This window comes from Crocodylus porosus, unplaced genomic scaffold, assembly GCF_001723895.1.
Source record: "Crocodylus porosus isolate Cpor-Errol unplaced genomic scaffold, CroPor_comp1, whole genome shotgun sequence".
Taxonomy (NCBI): Eukaryota; Metazoa; Chordata; order Crocodylia; family Crocodylidae; genus Crocodylus; species Crocodylus porosus.
The window spans coordinates 13869294-13886131 of NW_017728920.1; the positions used below are offsets into that span (position 1 = coordinate 13869294).

The 16838-nt window shown below is 42.6% G+C and overlaps 1 long non-coding RNA gene across 1 annotated transcript in view; it reads right to left on the reverse strand.

Moving 5' to 3' along the window:
- Window positions 1-16838, reverse strand: part of LOC109312577 — a 24165-nt gene that overhangs the window by 1033 nt on the left and 6294 nt on the right. The window contains exon 2 of the long non-coding RNA XR_002101863.1: window positions 12072-12075. This is a non-coding gene — a long non-coding RNA (uncharacterized LOC109312577). The remainder of the gene's footprint in view (window positions 1-12071; window positions 12076-16838) is intronic.

A 16838-nucleotide genomic window follows, 5' to 3' on the forward strand; every position in this document is an offset into this window, starting at 1 on the left:
CCCCATCCCCTGCCCACTCTCTCAGCCCCCCTGACAGCTGCCCATCCAGCCCCAGTGTCCCATCACTTAAAAAAAAAAAAGCCCAGCACTCGCCTGCCGTAGCAGCAGCCACTGGGGCTCCTGGAGCCTGGAGAGGATCTGAGACAGAAGTTCAATAAACTGATTTAAACTAAATCAGTTCAGTCTCGTACTATATCCATCCAGGTTTATCTTAAACCAGTTGTGGCCATTTTGAAAGGAGTTTATGAGCACTAAACTTCTGTGGTGTTACTAATTTGAACCATTTTCTGATCAGTTTATGTGTAATTTCTATCCCTAGGCTTAGTAAGCATTTTCAAAAATAAAACCAGATGTGACATACAAAGTATGATAAAATGTGACCCCCTAAAATGTTATTTTTAAAAATTGACAAACCAATTAGGATGCAAATCTCCCAAATTGTATTAAACTATTAGAAATCTGTGAGATAAGGTAGCAGGAGAAAAATTCACTGAATCTAGATTTAAATGAATTTTATTTAAATAAATATGGATATGCATTATATTTATTTTAAAAGCTACCAAGTAGTCACTACCTGAAATTTCATCCAAATTCTAGGTATGTATTGGTGTTGGATAACAAAGTACAGTGTTGCACCTTTTTATTAGTTTTCCCTACGGCACAAAATAAAACCTGTTTTAAAGTAATGAAACCTCTTCCCACAAGGCTTCACGTGTTTGCTGCCAAACCCTCCCTCCTCAAATTTTGAAGTTAATTTTCTGTTCCTCAACCCAGCATGGTGGGTTGAATATGAGACTGGAAAAATAACTATATCAAAATTATTTTCATTTACTGAACTTCACTTTTGGAAATTGATAACATTGTCCAGAAAAGAATCAGTACACCAACCTAAGCCAGAGAGCCAGTGATGAACATTTCGGCCCGACTAGTTAAACTTTAGCAGAGTTATAGGAGCTTCTTATGGAAAGTGTTTGATTACTTTGACTTGTCAACCTAACTAAAGCCCTATATTCAGCTAGGTGTCATTTGTGTCTGTCTCTAACATGATGACTTCAGAACCAGACATTTAATTAATGCCATTATATCATGGTATGTTGTATATAGTATGGGGTAGAACCAACTGATTTTGGTAAGAACTGCAAAACAAGAACCCGTCTAATTTCTACTGTTAAATTCTAGAGTACCTTGCTGCCACCAAGACATATTGTTTCTCTATACAGCATCAAATAGTTATAGGAAATGCTAGTATCCAAATGTACCTCAGACTCTTAAACCTATTCCACATGTGCCAGATGCCAAAAACGTATACTGTAGCTGCTTCTGGTGCTTTGCCAGTCTTGGGACTCTCTCTTAAGCTTAGGAGTACTAACTAGAGTGGTACCGAATGCACCAAAGGGCAGGTACTTTACTTTTTTTTGGATTTGTTGATTTTTAAATACACTACAAAAATCAGAAATATATATATTAAATTAATATATATTAAATATATACATATATATGTATATACATAGGAGCCTTGTACATGTCTGTCACAATAAGAAATAAAAAAGAAAAGAAAAAAGCAGGAGGGAAGAGAGAAGGATGGAACAAGAAAAGAGGATTGTTGCAAGGACTAACATTTTAATTACCAAAATAATCTAAGAATTCTTTCCAAATGCACTATTTTCTTCAAAGCTGGTAAGCCTGCTAAACATAATACTCTTGCTAGATATCAGCTGTGCCATCTCATTATACCAGATTTTGACCTCAGGAGATGTTCTGCTCTTCAGTGCAATAATATAATCCTGCTAGTCACTAATAAGCCCTTCTGTAAGAGTGCAGTCTTGGAAAGATTCTGTTTGAACTCCTCAGGGACAAACTCAAGAACACATGTTTTTGACATGGGTATCAGTGCTATGTTCAAAACCTTGTTAACGCTGGTTATAATTTATTTCTAAAGAATTAATGGGTGACGAAGCACTGCTTGCAAAGCATAATATCTGTAACATGTATCTATAGTATGTTATTGGCATTTGGCCCACAGGGATTTGGAAGTAAGTAGGCAGTTCAAGTGTTTATGATAGCACTCCCTGTAGTGCTGGCATACATAGACTGCAGAGGCTATCTGCTAGGGGCGGGGCGGGGGTGTGTGTGTGTGTGTGTGTGTGTGTGTGTGAGAGAGAGAGAGAGAGAGAGAGAGAGAGAGAGAGAGAGAGAGAGACCATGCTCAGGACACGCAGTCAGTTAAGAGAATGCTTTGAACTTTACCCAGGATGTAGATCTAGATGGTTCAGAACTTTCAAAACTGAAAACACTAAAGGAAAAAAAAGTTCTCTATTTACAGCCTGCTCTCTGGGGGGAACTGATTTATGAAATGAAAATTCCTGCCCACCCAGTGCTCATAGCAAATACAGACAGGGCTTTGAAATAACTACAGTACTGTGCTATTTTCTATAATACATAGCTCAGATGTAGCCAAGACAGCACACTAAGCATAACAGACAGACATAAAAAGAAACACTCTTTTTGTATTTTTGGTGTGCATATGTATTTTAGGTTTATTCCGCCTTTCTCCAATTGCATAGCTGCCTACCAAGGCAGTAAAGCCACAGTTAAGGAAAACACTTGACTGCTTAACTCCATTCCTGTTCAGGGCAGCTCTTCAGTACTTGTATAGTTTTAAGCACTTGAGTAGTCCCATTGCCATAAATCAATGGTAATTTGGCTTAAACCTATACCTTTATTTATTTTAAATGGAAGCTGTACTCTATGGCTAGATCCTTTCTTCAGGCTGTATGACCTGATCATTCTGGTTGCATTATGAATATAGTAGGGTTGTAGTGGTGTTGTAGCTGTGATAGGCCAGGAAATAAAGTTGGTCCAATTAAAGATACTGCCAAAAAATTCTTGCTTCTCTCATGAATATAAGAAATGTCTTTATTCTTTTTTTTTAAATGAGTATAAGCAAAATTCTGTTCTGGCAGGACTATAATATGAGCAGTGGTACTCAATTTCTGGCCCCACAGACCAGACAAGTCATCGGGGCTAGTTCAGAGGCCAGATCCGGCATGCAGAGTCAGTCCAAGGGTGCAATCCAGCATGCATGGCCAGCCAAATGAAGGCTTGAATGCACATGCCAGCTGGAACCCTTGCACCAAATCCAGTTGGAGAGTGACCCTGCACACTGGCTCACTATGCACAGGCAGGGGAGCTGCAATTCATCCTGTACTGCCCTTCCACTGCCAAATTTTCAGACCTGCAGGGAGACCCACAGTCTGAATGACAAGGCCTCGCAGGCTAAAGGTTGAGCACCACTATAATATGACAGATTTATGTCAGATTTATAATTAAGGAAGTTTATCATCTGTTCACATTTTTACTTTACATTCACTTTTTCATGCGTTTCTTGATCTGTCTTACTTGGACACACTTTTTGAGGACTTTTTCACTACTTGGGGCAATGACATGCTACATTAGGCGTCAGTCCTACACCACTTATTTACATAGGTAGCCATGACTGATGTGCATAGCTCTGTTGACATCCATGGAACTATTTGTATGAACAAGTGTTGCTGGATAAAGAAATTATCTGATCAGGAAAAATGGATGAGAACCACAGCTCAATTCTGGTAGTTTATTTGAATACTGAGCATCCAAATCCAATGTGTTTCTATAGTATGCTGTATGCTACAGGTTTAGTTGCACTGATTCTATTAAGTGGAATTTGGGATTTATCTGTGTATGAGTGGCATTTCAGTTTTAATATGCTACATCTTTATAAATAATTCTATATCATTTCTATTAATATCAATTCTATTATTTATGTAAGTTAAATTTCAGATTTTACAAGCTTCCCTTGAACAAACTTCTGTTTTATTCCTTTTTGCTTTATTTTCCATTTAGCCTGGTGTGTATTGCTTTTATCTTATCCTGGTTAAGATCTATGATCTATTTTAATAAATTAAACAGAGATGCCAATGCTGCAAGATTATCTACAACTCTCTCTAGTTCAAAATGCCATAAAGTGGGTTCCTTTTCTTGGTGTTCCCAGTCTGTAAGCACACAGTTTTCTTTTTTGTGGCTTACTTTCCAGATCAAAACCAGGTGCCCGTAGTGAGAAATGCCATGAAAAGTCCTTTCCTCATAATATTCCATCAAAGAAGCAGTGCATCAGGATGAATATTAAACCAGTAGGTCACAAATTCAATGTTTAGGATTCTTTTATTTCACTGCCACATCTTAGGAAACGGGTTCACTTTCAATGGTGTATCAAGTTGAGGGACTTGGGCCTGAAATCCTGTATTGCCAAGCATGTAAACATGCTGCTGAATCCACATGGAATACTAATGAAGTCTCTACAGGATCAATATTCTGACGGTCTTTCTTTTAAAAAGGAACAGGATTTCTTTTTTATATGAACGATGCATGATTTTTTTCAATCACCTTGTAATCAGATTAAATGCTGGACTAAATAAATACCCAGAAAATGAGTAATATATCTACAGAGTAAAAAAACATACAGAACTATTTCACTTTGAAATCAACCAGTGACAGTGGTTTTGTAAGCTAGAACCATCCTAACTTTTAAAATCACAAAAGGTAAAATATTCACAAGAGCCTGAGTGACTTAGGAACCTCATTCCCATTTTCAAAAGTCATGTAGGACCCTAAATCTCACTGACTTCCTTTGGCTTCTGAAACTTTGCTTTTATTACTGAAAAAGGTTCAGAGTAAATTATGCAAAGTATCTGACTGCCTGCTGTGGAGAACACAAATCAAGCATCCCACAGTGCCTGGGTCAGTCCCATTAACAGAAGTAATTTTTCCTCTGCAAAAGGCACTAAATGTATGGCTTTGCAGACTTTTTTTGCTCAGTGCTATATTTTATCATCCTAGCCCCCCAATAATTAAGGAGAAACCTGTTTTGTAACATCTTTTGTAATTCTAAAAAAACATGCTTGTTGCAATACATATACAAATTAGGTCTGTGTCCCTGCATGCCTGCAGAACATGTGATGGTCAATATATCTGGAGGGAAAGGATTTTCCAGTATTTCATAATCACTAGGCCTTGAACACTTTGATCAAGAAAAAACTATAGTATTGGAAGAGATACTAGAGTTTCTGTAGGTTTTTTGCAGGGGAGGGATTTGTTATTCTTTATTACATTTGTCACTTGATTCTGTGGACTGGCTGTTTCTGGGGTGTAAATCAGTGGATACAAAGAAAAGAAAGTAATGGGCCTAGGCCTAAGAAACTGAACCCTATTTCACAGCACTACTGTTCTTCATTAATCCATGTAGGAAATGAGTGCTATAGACACTGGTTGCAAAACAAAGGACAGCTGCTACACTTTGAAGTTTACTAGCATGGGAATTCTATGTACTGTCATTGCTAGAGGGTATACTGTTGCATAAGCGATCAGTGAAATAGTACTAAGAAATGTAACCAGTCTACCAATAATGTGCCAAGCTGATACTGTACATATGTGTTTGCTTATTAGCAAGGAAGAGACAAAGTATGTGTTCTACTTCATACTTGGGTGCATTTCTTCCATTTTCAGCTAGAAAGAGTAGGTGAATGGCCACTGTAATGCTGATTTCCACCTCTTTACTACTTGCCAAAAAAGAATTATCAAGATAGTGTAGGAAAAAACAGTAGCCAGAATTTTTACACAGAGGCTAGGTTCATTACATTTGAAAAGAGGCTTCTGTTGAAGCTATCAGGAGTTTTGCTTATGACTTCAATAGAAGAAGGTTTGGGCACTTACTTTCTTATCCCAGTTGATTTCATAGGATAGACCACACATTAAATATGTCATCAATTGAACCAATTACACATCAGATAAAATCAAAGCCTTTTATTGTGCCCAGTACCTAATTTTCAAGCTAGTATTTGGAGTGGGGAGGATGGAGGATCTGTGACTATAAAATTTAAATTAATATCTTGCACATTTGTTAATATTTATAATATTACACAAGCATTTGCAGCTAGTGACATCATCAGAAGGGTTTAATGTTTTATTTCCCCACTATTCTTTGCACATTGAAATATATCCACCTCCTCAGGCTGTAATTTATGAATATTTCAAGAGTTACAGGTAAGAAGAAATCCATGTCATCATCTTACATAGGTTTATCTTTTTAGTCAGGGTTTGGGAGTAGCAAATGCTGGAAAGGAACATAGCTGGAGTCAGTACCTTTTGTTGCAGATTCGTAAATTCAAAAATACAGAATTCTAACCAGTCTCCTTCCCTATATTTGACTTGTGAGGCTTATAACAAATGTACAAGTATAACAGCAAGGGAGAAGGCTGATTCCTACAGTTTTCCTTTGCATGGAAAATAGTTCCATTTATGTTTAGGAATATTAATAACTAACATGGTTCCATAAGCCACATTAGTGGTATACTACAGAAGTCAGTGACAGCAGTTGAAAAGTTCTACTGACCAAAGTAACTTGTTCTCTGATGTCATGGTCTAGCTGCTATGGAAAACAGTGGAAGTCATATGACTGACTTCACTGGGAGCTGAGATTGAATGCTTTGGTTTCACAGAACTTCACTGTGGGAACTACCAGCCACAGTACTGTTTGAGTAGTAGTTACCACTTAGGAGCACAAACAAGACCCTTGAACTCAACATCCCATAAATTTGGGGTATAATTTTTCTAGCTCTGGAAGCCTTATGCAGGCCTGGGTTCCAAAAGAGAGGAAAGACTGTAGGTTCATCATGACTCCTTGAAGAATCATCCTGACCGTGTGGTGCAAAATGGAGGAGTCACTCCTTTGATAGTATTCTGTCATGATAGCTGGTCATGTATCACCCTGTGGCCACTGAAAGGGGAGGATTGGAAAAGGTTTTACCAGTCTCTGAGGATCCCAGAATAGCAACTTGGGAGCACAGGTAGTTAATGTAAGTTTAAATGTACTTTAGGATACCCTTAAATTAAAGGATTGGTTTAGTAAGCGGCAAGTCCAGAAGGAGGGAAGCTCTAGAAGTGAAAAAAAGATTATAGCTGCCTTTATAGCCCCCTAACACATTCTGATTTAATCTATGGTTTCTGGGCACAACCAAAGACTGTGGCTTACAAATCTGGGGAAAAATATATAGAAATGTATGGGGCTCAGAGAATTGCTTAGGAAAAGCTAAAGGTTACTGCTTCTAAGAACAGCAATTCTAAATTAGTTTTTGCTTTATTGTAAAATGGAAGATTTATGACAGAAATTTGAATTGAACATGTAGGGACATATTGTGGAATCACTTATACCTGTGGATATCCTCAGTACTCCACTGATTTCATTAAATTTATGTCAGAAAAACTGAGCTCAGGTATTTTTCCACAGAGTAGCGGATGATTGAATAAAGTGAATGTTAAGTGCTTGTTTCTATGATAGGAAAATTAATATTAGGACCAAGATAGAGTCCATGACATCTATAGGGAGCTGTTCAGGCATGTGTTTAAGTATTATATATGCCGCACTCTTTAGCTCCTTGTTCCTCAGGACTGTCTCCTCCAGAGAATTGATAATTACAGTTCAGTGACTAATTCCATGTTAGTTATAACAATTACAGGTATTATAGCTGTCATTAAGTTGCTTTAGCATAAGCTTGTGTCTGATAAGGGACACATAAATAATATTTAATGTCAAAATGCCATATCATATTCTGGATCTTGTATGTGAAATACTGTATACAAGAAAATTATGAATAAGCAAAAGTATTTTCTTTCTCTGTAATTCATGTATTTTTCAAAAGACACTGATAGCTTCTTAATTAATATCCTGGTGATTCCTTTTCTGTTTCCCCATGCCTGATAAACAAAATGCAAATGAATACTCACTAACTTCAGTTCAATAAATGGCAGAGATAGTATCAAGCCGCCATGGTTATGATGGCACTTTCCTTGCATGGTGTTTGCCTGACAACAGCAAATAAGTATCTTAAAGCCCTGGCAAATGTTACGGCATGCTTACAATATTTATTGTGCCATAAACAGCAATATGCCACATGTTCAGCCAATTTATGGTGCTTAAAATGACAAACCAGCCACAAAGTTTTTCCCCATTCAGTGTGGAACATCTTGTGGCTTGTATGTATTGCTCTTAAATTGACCATGTGTCATGTCCCCCACCCTGGGGCTGCCCACATCCTGTCCTAATACTCAGTAGAACATTGGGATGGAACAGAGCAGTTCTAGACTGTAGGACAATACTCTCCCAACCCCTGACCAGTTCACTGCCAGGATAAAACAGGGGACAGCCCCAGGTCCCATCCTGATACTCAGCTAAGCATAAGATTAGTCACAGGGCAGCTCAAAGGTCCATAACACAGACTCTCCACACACACATCTCATTTCTGGTAGAGAATATCCCTAGATCCTGGTTTGTTCCTGATAGTGGTGTGATTAGCATCTGAGAAATGTTAAGCCCCATCCCAAATATTGTAACCTTACCATGCATATCCAGGATCGCAGGATTTTAGGGGTGGGGCATAAGATTCCTTAAATCCATATAGTTTTATTATTTTTATCTCTGCCAGAGGCCTTAGTATCTTATAATAACCAGTGCTGCTCTCCTAGTTCTAAGTGGCAAACCTTTCACAAAGTTCCATTATACATTATATTGTCTGTCCTCTCCCCAGTCTGGTGTCATCCCTCTCTGGTATAGATCTTAACCAAATGATTTGGGTCTTGTAAACTCCTAGCTAGATTATCACAAGTGTATTCTGGTATGGTTTAGCAAAGGCATAAAATCAACCAATGCATAATGTAATGTCTTATATGAGTGAACTCCTCTGTTTTCTCCTAGCTACCTGTACTTTATGCCCTCCTCCCCCCAAATGTAGGTTCTGCTGATAATGTATTTGTTCCTAAATGGGTTAATTCAGGGTACCAGAAGGATTTTCTTCCTTCAGATGACAACATTATGATTCACCGTGTATACCACTAGTGATACTTGAACTTCAACAAAAGGGTTATACACAAAACCCTTAGTGAAAAACAAAACAAGTCTTTCAGTTTCAAACCAAGAGTTGGCCCATGCATTGAAATGTAGCAGAACAATAGGATCCACCATTTTTGGCAGGTGCCACAAATTCGCCCTGCACCCTCACCAAGTTATACTTTGATCCTCTTTCCCTGCCCCATCTGCTGCAGTGCTTTGTGCTCTCTGACCTATCTGCTGCTCTGATTCCTCCTCTGTGCTTCCTGCCCAATCTACCACTGTGCTTTCTGCTTCTTGCCCTACCTGTCACTATATTGCCTGTCCTCTCCCAGAGACTGCCCATGATACTTGCAATACACATGCAGCAGGTTGCTCATTCCTGTGCTAGAAAATGCCCAAGAAGTAAAATGCACTTCTCCTGGGTGCTCACAGCCTTAGTAGAAAATAACATTCAATGACCATACCAGCTGGGTACTATAGTGTTTTTTCTTTAATCTTTGGTGATCCCCTGTAGTTGAGGATGGTTATCTTCCATGATTGTCTTATTTGTGTGTTTGAAAATGGCTAATGATATCACTTGCTGGCAGTGGCAGCCTGCTGTCATCCCGCATGCAGATCCAGGGGCCCACTCCTCCCAGGAGGAGACTGGCACAGCCCCATAGCTCTCCCAGGGGGCACAGGCCCCTGGATCTGCTTGTGGGATGACAGTGCATTGCCACTGCCAGCTGGAGCCAGCAGCAGCACTGGGCTCTTCCTGGTGCTCGACATGGACTGCACCAGGCAGACTCAGGTGCTGGCACTGGCTCCAGCCAGCAGCAGCAGCAGCATGATGTCATCTGAATGATCCACAGCCAGTAAGTGCGGAGCTTTAAAAAAAAGCCCCACACTCACCAGCTCTGGCAGTGGTGATTGGGGCCTCCAAGGGCTCATGGCAGAGCCCTGCCTCGCACAGCATGGGTCCCCCAGGAAGAGAAGCAATCAGAGAGCTGGGGGAAATATTGGGGAGGTGGGGAATTGAACTGGGGAAATATTTAGGGAATTGAACAATTCTCCAGCCCCCAGACCAATTCCCCAGCCCCTGGTTTGATTCACCAGCTCTCTGATCATTCTCCCACCTCTTCCTGGGCAGGGGGTAGGGGATGCATGGGCCCCCAGATCTGCACACTGGGTTTCAGCAGGCTGGGGCCACCCATCAAAACACCCATCGAAAATTTGCACAGCTCTACTAGCCACAGTCAGGAAAAAATACAGAATGCCATATTAGAGTATGTTTAGAACACCTTTTCTAGCTTCTCTCCACAGTGGATCCTGAAGAGAGCTTCTTATTCACATTTACAGTTGCTGAGTTGCACTCCTGTCTCATCCAAGTGCTTGATGAACTTATAACTGCTGCCTTCATGCTGGTTCATGACTAAGAGCTTCCAGACCTCACAATTCTGTTCCTGTCACCATCAGCTGGTCACCAAGGGACTTGAAGAATGTGCTAGAAAAGCTGTTTTCACAAAAGATGCCTATGTGTGACTTCCTTTATCATGGAGAAACTGCTGTGCATCAGCTTTCCCACAGATCTTGACAGAATGGACCCTTGATCCAGTGCAAGGAGAACAAGGCTGGGGATTTCATTCCACTGCAGCCTTCATCCGCTTTCACAGCTGTTGAGATTTTAACATCTTCTGCCTGCTCTGTCATTGAGACTTGTAGACCCAAAGTTGAAGGCTGGGCAAGTTTATTATTGTGGTGAGTACGGTGTTATTTAACGTACAGGTTTATTTACAGTATTATTTATTATAGTGGTGAGTACATGGCAAGCACAGTGTTGTTTAACACACTAATTGGCTTTCTACTAGGCCTAGCCTTGTAGTGATCTGTGAGGGACTAGCTAAAATTCCTCTCATCCAAAAAGACACACATATAGAAGGCAGCAGCAAAGCCTGTAGCCTTAGGGAGCCCCAAGGTCAGAGCGCCACCATTCAAGCAAATGCTGAAAAGCAACAGGTACTTCTATAGTCTCTGTCCTGCATAGATTGTAATGTGACCCTTGAGGGGCTGGGAGAGGGTGAGTTCCTGGTGAATTCTTTCCTGTTTCAACTGGGAAATTTGGAGTTCAGTGGTCAGTTAAGTCAGGTTAAATAAAAGCTTCTCTTCAGTATTACGGAGAACTGCCTGACTCGTTACTAGCAGTGCAGTCAGTGGCATCCAGGGGCTGTACTTAGGAAGGGAATGGAGCTGTTGAGGACCAGGAGGCCTCCTGGTGCTTGCAGTGTGGTTCATGAGCAATGCATAATGGATTTGTTTGACTAAGGTCAACATGTTGAAGCTGTCTGATACCCAGGTAAATGGCAGTCATGTCCAGTCAAGACTCTCCCATCTCTCTGTTCTTCCTCTTTTTACTCCTCTCCTCTCTCATATAATCTCTATTTTCTCCAGGACCTACTCAATATACTTTATAAAATAAAGACACCAAGTGAACTTTCATTTGTGTTAAGCGGGCATTCAGGAAATAATTAGCAGGAACTTACAAATAAACTAACAAGTTAAAAAAGTAAAGCTATTGATTGTAGCTCAACATCACACTAAAACATGATTGGACATGTTATATGTAATTTCCTCAGGCATGGTGAGATTTTGGCTGGAGTCAATGTTGTGATAACTAGAGAAGTTCTAGCTAGTTAGTAAACTTTAGAAAACTTCTTTTAGAATAACTGCCTACCCAACTTTCCTATCTCTTGAAATAGGAACAAATAATTCAAGAGCAAAGAATGTTCAGCCCCACTGTCCTGACATGCCGTGTGGAGACGTGGGGGGAAAGGAGGGGACAGCTGTTTAGCTACTCTTTTCCTCTCGCCTCTGCAGCACCTGTCATGAGAAGTGGAAAAAGGGTCCCTACTACAGCCCATGCCACCACTGTCCTGGCAGAAATGCTAGGAGCTAAATGGAAGATTAATGAAGAACTGATGTGGGGGTCACAGTCTTGGCAGAATTGATGAGACAGGGTGACATAGGGGCTAGGGACAGAAATTACACATAAACTGGTCTAAGTGATAGGAAATTAGTACAAATCAGTAACATAACAGAAGTTCAGTGCATATAAACTGCTTTCAAAATGGCTGAAACCAGTTTAAGATAAACCTCGATAGATATAATATAAGACTTAACTTATTTACGTTAAATCAATTTATTGAATTTCTGTCCTAAACCCCCTTCAGATTCAAGTCATCTGCTCCAGCAGACCAGAGAGGCATGCTCTAGTGCCCCCGGCTTCTGGCCTGGGCCACTGCAGGCATGCAGCTGCATTTCCAGAATCAAACATTGTAGCAAAATCCCCAGTTTCGGGGGTTTTTTTTATTGCATTCAGTCCTCTTCCCCAACCATTTCTGACTTTTTCTTTCCCTCTCTATTCCCTATAGATAAGTATAAGTAAGCTAAGGTGTAGGACAAGCTTTAAACATTTTTATTTTGGTAGCAAGTTTTTGGTTTTGGATATCCACTGATTTTATATTGTATTATTATTAAGTTTATATTGATTTTTACCATTGTATATTGTATTATTATCATTTTTGTATTGATTTTTATTCTTTCATATGGATATTGTATGGTTTAGGCCTGTGCGTGTAAGTGAACCAAAGTCATGTCAAGTTTCCATTTTATATGTCAAGTCTCCATCTTGTGTCCTCTGCCCGAGCATCCCCTGTCTGTCACAACTGTATGAGTCATGTATCCCTCCCATGTAAATTGGTTCCCCGATGAATGAGTGTGATTGGGTATGATTGAAATACAATGGTAGCAGGCCTCTACTGAGTGGCCTGTAATGACTGGGCCATCACCTTGCATTGATTCATCCAGGAACCATGGACCTCACCCAGGAACTGAAACAAAACCAGCATTTGAAAAAGGACCCTGCAGAACCAGCAACTCTCACCATTACAGACACCCGAAACTGCACATCCCTGCATGGAGCGCAAATGCTCAGTATGCCAGGGGCTGACCCTTGCCTGGGCATGCCCCCTGTCACTAGGGTCACACAAGGTCTGCCCCTATAAAGAGGGGCAGTGAAGATAGACCCAGTGGGATGCCCTCTCCATCCAGACTAGCACCATGCCACACCACCTATCACCCAGAGGCCCTGCTGGCAACCCCCCTCTCAACAACATCTACTGGACAAGAATGCCTTTCCAGCCTGAATAGGTAGATATTACCTGCACACCTCCTCCTACAATTTGGACTCTCTCTCTGTCTCTCTCTGTCTCCCTCTCTCCTCCTGGACTTCAGTGGACTTCAGCCCCTGCACCAAGCCTCTCTAACCCCTGATGCCATTGTGTGTGTGGGTGGGTGCAAGGGAACGAATAAGACATTGTGTCACCATCTTCCCTGTTCAATAAACCACTGTCATTTGCAACCCCAAGTTGGGTCATGTTTTACTAATTCCCAGTCCCTTCCTTATCTTAAATTCAGCCTCATTCTCTCTCTCTCTCTCTCGCTCAGCTCTAGTCCCCATTCTCTCTGCTAGTTTCCTGATCTCCCCCCAATTCCATCTCCCCTTTTCTGCCACCTCTCAGCCTCCCCTGCTCCTACTGCCTTTTCCCTGTGACTTTCTGCTACCTTTCTCTGCTTTCCTGCTGCCCTTCCACCTGCTTCTTTTCCTATGATTTTCTGCTGTATTCAGGCTTCCCCGGCACCTTCTGTAGTCATCCCTGCCCTGCCCCCCACAGCTTCCCAGCTCCTCGTGGCTGTCCTGCAGTTTTCTCCAGCTCCCAGCACCTACTGCCTCTCCCTGCAACTTCTCTAGCTGCCCCAGAGCATTCTCTGGCTCCCCATGCCCAGAGCCCCTCTTTAACACCCACACTTTCCCTTAGTCCCATTTTCCCCCTCCCCATCTACCTTTTCACCTCCCCCATAGATCTGACTCCAGTCCCAGACTCTGTGCCAGCATGCCTCCCTGTTCTGCAGGCTTTGGGCATTGTCTTTTAATCAATTAAGATCAATTAACCTAAAGTTACCCCTGAGCCTCAGTTCTTCAGCTCAGGCCCCTGTAGTCTACCAGTTCTAATCCTGGTCCTGGTAACTTTAACTCCCCACACTTCTACTTTCTTACCTTAACCTTTCCCCAGGTATCCCAAGTATACCAAGCACATACATACATACACATGACAACACCCAACTTTGGAACTCACCTGTGTGTATGTGTAGGTGGGTGGTATGTGTGTAAATTAGTGAATACACACACACACACACACATATATATATATATAGAGAGAGAGAGAGAGAGAGAGACAGATGCATATATAGTTATCATTGTGTGTGTGGGTAGTATATAAATTAGTATTCCACGTATGTGTATTGGATGTGCAGGTGTTGGTAACTAGTAACTGATTCTGTATAAATTTGGTGTGTGTGTAGCGTGTATGGGATGGGCAGAAATGATGCAAAGGAATAGAACTGACCTGGAGGTTTTGCGTATAGGGTTACCATATTTCCTGTTCCAAAAAAAGAGAACACCTGGGTGGTTGGGGAGGTATATGAATGTGGGGGGCAGTGATATGCCAGTGTTTCCCCTGCCCATTTGGTTGCCCCTCACTCTCAAGCTACAGCCCCCAGCCCTCCAGCCCCAACCCTGCTGCTGCCCCTCACTTCCAACCCACAGACCCCAGCCCTCCAGCCTTACCAGTGTCCCTCACTCCTGAGCCATATGGTCTCATTCCCTTTGCAGAGCACTGCAGCCCTAGAGAGAGGAGTCTGGCCTGGCAGAGCCCCTGCCTTGAGCAGGCCCTGTGGGTGCCTGCAGCTGCCCTTCATGGGGAAGGCTGCCCCTTTCCTCAGAAATGGCGGGCCACTCTGTGACAGCCATTTCTCCATGCCCCTGGTAGGTGCTGTAGCTCATCCAGGAGAGGCACAACAGCTGCAAGCAGCTGTATCTCCCCACAGAGCAGCAGTATGTGTGTCCTGTAGGCCATGTGATGCAGGTGAGTCTGGCAGCTGGACCCTCCCACCATGCTGAGTACTGTCATGATGGACTGGTGATGAGGTTGAGTCCACCTCCACAGGCCCCAGCAGCATCACACCCTGAGAACTTGTTGCTTGCCAGAGACCATTTTAGCTGCTGAAAGGAGAGACCTTAATGCCCTACGTGCCTGGCAGTGCATGGGCTAAACCCTGCAGGCAGTCAGCCTGGCTCTGCTCAGGCTACATGCTTCACCAGCTCACTGGTTTTCTGATCGAGGCCCAGCTCCCTGGGTGTTTCCCTTGTGTCCACAGCTTCCTTACCATCCCACCCTGCCCCTCCTATCACATGTGTACCAGAGAAGCCTGGAACTGGCACGTCACGTGTAGGTCTCCATCCCAGGTAGGGGGCTGTGGCCCAGCTGGCCCAGGCACTGCTGCATATATTCCCCAGACAAATACACAGATGAATGGATAAACACAGGGGCAGGTAGACAGATGGATGGATGGCCATACAGAAAGACAGATGGTCAGACAAACAGATGGACAGCTGGTGGATGGCCGGACAGATGGGCAAATAGATGGACGGATGAATGACAGACAGAAAGACAGATGGCAGACGGATGGATGGACAGATGGACTGACAGACCAAATGACAGCCAGACAGACAAGAGGATGGAAGAACAGACAGACAGATGGATGGATGGACATATGGATGCAAAGACAGAGGGACAGACAGATGAGTGTAGAGAGGGATAGATGGACAGACAGACAGCAGATGGACAGATGGGCAGATGGACAGATGGATGGACAGACAGAGAAATAGGCAGACAGATGGACAGATGGATGTATGGACAGATGGTGGGACAGATGGACAGATGGCTGGATGGACAGATAGAAAGACAGAAGGATGGATGGATGGATGGACAAATGACAGAAAGACAGATAGACAGATGGATGGATGGATAGACAGACAGGCAGACAGATGGATGGATGAAAGGATGGATGGATGGACTGACAGACAGCTGGCTGGACAGACGAACAGACAGGGAGACAGAAAGACAGATGGACAAATAGACAGATGGACCAATGGATAGACAGACAGATGGACAAACAGACAGACATATGGCAGATGGACAGATGAATTGACAGAAGGATGGATGGAAGGACAGATGGACAGATGGCGAGGTGAACAGAGAGACAGCCAGTGGAAACACAGACAGACTGACAGAATGATGGACAGATACACTGATGGATGGATGGATGAAGAGACAGACAGAGGGACAGATGGACAAGTGGACAGACAGATCAATGGACAGATGGAAGGACAGATGGATGAATAAATGGATTTATGGACAGATGGATAGGTGGACAGACAGGCCGATAGAGGGCGGATGGACAGACAGCCCAATGAAAAGTCAGGCAGATGGACAGTTAGACAGATGAATAGCCAGACCGACAGATGGTGAACGGACCGACAAACAGACAGAGACATCCATCTGTCCATCCATCTTTCTGTCAGTCCATCTGTCCATCCTTTTGTCAGTCTGTATGTCCTTCCACCGGCTGTGTGTGTCACATTTGTCTATCCATCCATCCATCCATCTGTCCATCTGTCTTTCAGTCCATCTGTCCATCCATTCATATGTGCATCAGTCTGTCCATCTGTTCTTCCGTCTGTCCATCCATCCGTCCATCTGGCCATCCATACGTGCATTCAGCTGTCTGTCAATGTGTCCATCTGTCAGTCCATCCACCACCTGTCCATCCATCTGTCTGTCCATCCATCTGACCATCTGTGTGTCCATCAGTCTATCCATCCTTCCATCCATCCATCCATCCATCATCTGTCCGTCTGTCTGTCTGACCATCTGTCTTTCTGTCCGGCCATCCATCTGTCCATCCACCTGTCCCTCTGTCTGTCCATTCAGCCATCTGTGTGCCTATCCATCTGTCCGTTCATCTGTCCATCCACCTGTCC